We start from the raw sequence: 4,088 nt of genomic DNA, 5'->3' as shown, positions 1-4,088 counted from the left end.
GTGATGAAGGTGTTGTTTTGGTATTGCCAGGGCCTAAAGGTTTGAATAGAAAAGAAGGTGGAAAGATAGTGAATGTGAATTTGCCTAAAGGTCAAATTGAAGGGTTGAAAAATGAGATGAGAAAGGAATTAGGTATTTTTTGAAATTAATTTGAAAATATTTTCTATTTGCATGGCAATGTGATAAAGTTCTTGGCATATGTTAGTTCATTGTTTAAAGCATGAAGATCTTGTGTTTACCTGATTTTGGTTATCACTTGTGAAAGCTGATTTTGGTTGTCATTTGTGAAAGCTAAACTTCATGTTATGTGAATGTGTTAGGACATTAATGGAAAATTATTTAATTGGTTTGATTTCTACAAAATGTTCTTTCTGTAGTACTGATTTGATTTATGAGGAAGCATCAACTGACAGGACTTTAATGTTGGCTCCTATATAGATTTTGCATTGAATCTTGTTAATATGAATATCTAGGATAAGGCCGATAGAGATTTATTCAAATTTAAATAATAACATTCAATTGAAATGTTAGTGAATCCTTACATGGCTTCCTTCTCTTTTGTAGGCACTATATGCTAGCACTTTTATGTCTACTAGAATGAAAGGCGCAACTAAAGCAATGATTGCCATGAACAAGGCACTGATTATGTTTTTGAACTTTCTTTTCCTTTTTTTCTTTCAAATCAGCATAACTTCTAAAATTTAAAAGATTTGTTTGTGTTGTGCTAGCATTTAGGTTCATGCTACAAAGGTTAGAACCATAGATATTTAGGTGTAGATCCTTTAATTGGTTTACTCTCTATGGTTACATCTCAGCAAATGACTCCTTCAAAATAAGACAAAGTGATCAGACAATTCCAGAAGCGCTCATCACAGTTGGGCATGACAGTAAGGACACTAAACTATCCCATTATTGACTTTTACACCCTTTCAATTGTTTGACTTGTTACCTAATATTGTTAACATTATATTTGATATTTTCACTCACTTATTATTAGACTCGAGGGACACTTTATTGGCCCAAAAGATGCTTTTATGCCAATAGATATTCACTTTTTCTAGGTACGTTTGCCTATACTTCAATGTTTTTGAGGTTGTTGTTGCATTCTTTTGTGCATACATTTCTGTATTTGTATCTTCAACACATGCATAACTCTAACTTGTTTTTGATTTTTTAATGCCAGTTTTTCAATGGAGACCAAGCTGAAATAGCTTTGTCAATTGTGGCTTCTAAAGTTCAGATTTCATGCAATTGTAGCATAACGAGCTCAATAATAATTGTATAATTAGGTTCCATAAATTAAAAATGTACAAAATATAAAGCATATTATGTTAATATTTGATTTTATTTGATAATAAAACTACACCATAAAATTACTTTTCACAATGTTAAATCTCATTAGTACAATAATGTTCGGAAAATGTTCGTGCCTAGCACAGACACGGGTGATCTAGTCTATATATAAATCCAAAATCCACACTACTCCACTCCTCCATCTTCTCCACCACCTTTAGTCAACCTTAGTCGGCACGTCAAGGCCACAGGTGCGACTAAGTTCTAACGATATCATTTGTGGTAGTAGTTGGATTAGTTGTAATCTGTTTGGCCAAACTTCTAAAATCAACTCATTTTGAAAGGTGCATATTTTAAAAGTTCTTTATTAAAAGGAAAAATAGTCAAATTTATCCTCCTGCTTTGAAAAATTGGTTAAATATACGTTTCATCATATTTTGGGGCCAAATTTATCTTTGATGTCATACTTCGGACTCAAATTTACCCCCCACCACATACACTTTAGAAAATTGGCTAAATATATCCTTTGTCATATTTTAGGGTCAAATTTACTCTCATTGTTAAGAAACTTTTCATATGTAACTTTCCTTTAATAGAAAATCCCAAATTAAAGCTAAATAATCCATTTTTTAAAGTAAAACACCCCCTAATCTAACTACGTCCAACCTGAATCGAGTCATAAAAAGACAAATAAATATACCCTCTTCAGTTCTGTTGGTCAAATTCTTTCAAAAGATTAAACCACTGGATATTTATTAATGCATAACTCATGAAAAATGGATCGACATTAGTGCAAACACAAATAAATATATTCTTTCCTCAGTTCGTGGATCCACATCAGTGCAGGGCTCACAAAAAATGACACTTAGCGGTCAAATCCAACAGATTAGGCCTACTGGATATTTATCTGGATGATTGAGTTAAAAGGTCCTTTTATGTTCCAAATGTACATATCTTCATTCTTATTTCTTTATATATAATTTGGATCTACATAAATTTTTCATCATGTCATTTTGCTCAGAAAACTTATTCACTGATTCTAAAATCAAGATGCATATAGAATTGCATATCCAAATTTGAAATTTGAACATAATTAGAATAAAAACAAAGTTGTAATAGATGTTTCCCTAGTTTCATACTTCTCATTATCCTATTCCATTTTACTTTTTATTCATTTGTAAACAACTTACTAGCGTTGTACGTTGAAAGAGGAGTATATTTGTTCATTGGAGAGTTTAACCAACAAAACTGAGGGAGAGGTATATTTGTTTATGTACTTTTTATGGATCGTATCGGGCATGTTATATTAGAGTGTTTTTTTAATAATGGATCATTTAACGTTGATTTAAGCCTTTTCGTTAAAGGAAGGGTACATGTGAGAAGTTTCTTAACAACGAGGATAAATTTGGCCCCAAAGTATGACGAAGAGCATATTTAGCCATTTTTCAAAATAGAGAGGTAAATTTGACCTCAAAGTATGACAACGAGGGTAAATTTGACCCCAAAGTATGACTAAGGATTATGTAATCATTTTTTCAAAGTAGAGGAGTAAATTTGATCATTTTTCTTTTTTTAAAAGTACTTTTCATGAGAAAGTGTTTGTGTTTGACCAATAAATTTAAAAATAATTTTGAGCAGAAATTAGTGTTTGGTCAAACCTTAGAAGTGCTTTTAAGTGTATTTTTTCGAAAATGTCATTTCCAATAAGTGTTTTTAGGAAGAATCTACTTTTTAGCTTATGAAAATTTATTTTTTCTACTCCCCAAAAGCACTTATTCTTTTTCAAAAGTTTAGCCAAATAGCCCATTTATTAAAAATAAGTACTTTTGAGAAAAAATAAGTACTTCTGAAAAAAATATGTTTGACCAAATGTGCTATGATTTTATTCATGAAGAGATCAAGATAGTTTTCGAAGTCACTGACTTGACATTATCTTTAAGAAAATATTTATTAGAGATTTATTTTGTTGATTAGTCTTATTAATTACTCTCTCCGTGTCATTTTACTTGGCCTTCTTACTAATGATAAGTAAGAAATATTTTTCGTACTTATTCAATTTATAAATTGAAGAGATGTTTTTCATTTTCTTTCAATACAATTCTTATAATTAAGTGACCACATAAAGTATCAGTAGTCAAATTTAGATTCTCAAAGCATAATTAATGAGGTTAATTTAGTGAAATAAACTCTTAGGATTCGTTTGATCAAGGAACAAGTTATCTCGGGATTGTTATTCCACCTTCAATATGATATAAAAATAACACTATAATATCAAGATGATTATTTTGCAATTTTTTACCAATCAAACATGAGATAAATTCATCCTAAAATTAATCTGAAATTAATTATTCCTTATCCCCCATAGAAAACGAATCCTTAATAAATATTTTCCTTAAACAAAAGGCCAAACACATATCTGGGCCCTTAAACTTGTTCCAAATTTCCATTTAGACACTTAAAATTTATCATGTTCCAATTGAACACAATAACATACCCTAAATGTGGAATAATTTTTTAATTTGTGAAATATATTATTTCCCACGTCATATGATTAATTCTATACATGTCATTTATGTAATGTCAAATCAACTTATTATGTCTAATTTAAACAAAGTAGTGTATGTTATTGTGTTCAATTGGCAGATGAAAAAGTTATGTGTCTAAATGAAAATATGGAACAAGTTTGAGGGTCCAGATATATGTTTGGCCTAAAAAAAAATGTCGCGTCAACATGAGCGGAGTACATACTCATTTTATTTTCATTTCAATATGTCCACCCAAACCGGCCCTTAATT

The 4,088-nt window shown here is 30.3% G+C and overlaps 1 non-coding gene across 1 annotated transcript; it reads left to right on the top strand.

Annotated features, from left to right (window-relative positions):
* On the top strand, positions 1-990 carry LOC107850968. Its single transcript, XR_007048303.1, has 2 exons — positions 1-132; positions 565-990. It is a non-coding gene; the product is annotated as an uncharacterized LOC107850968 (transcript).
* Positions 991-4,088: the final 3,098 nt, after the last annotated feature.

Source organism: Capsicum annuum, chromosome 12 (assembly GCF_002878395.1).
Source record: "Capsicum annuum cultivar UCD-10X-F1 chromosome 12, UCD10Xv1.1, whole genome shotgun sequence".
NCBI classification, from domain to species: Eukaryota; Viridiplantae; Streptophyta; class Magnoliopsida; order Solanales; family Solanaceae; genus Capsicum; species Capsicum annuum.
The sequence above is the reverse complement of the archived record's forward strand: the minus strand, read 5'-3'. Positions and strand labels throughout refer to the sequence as shown.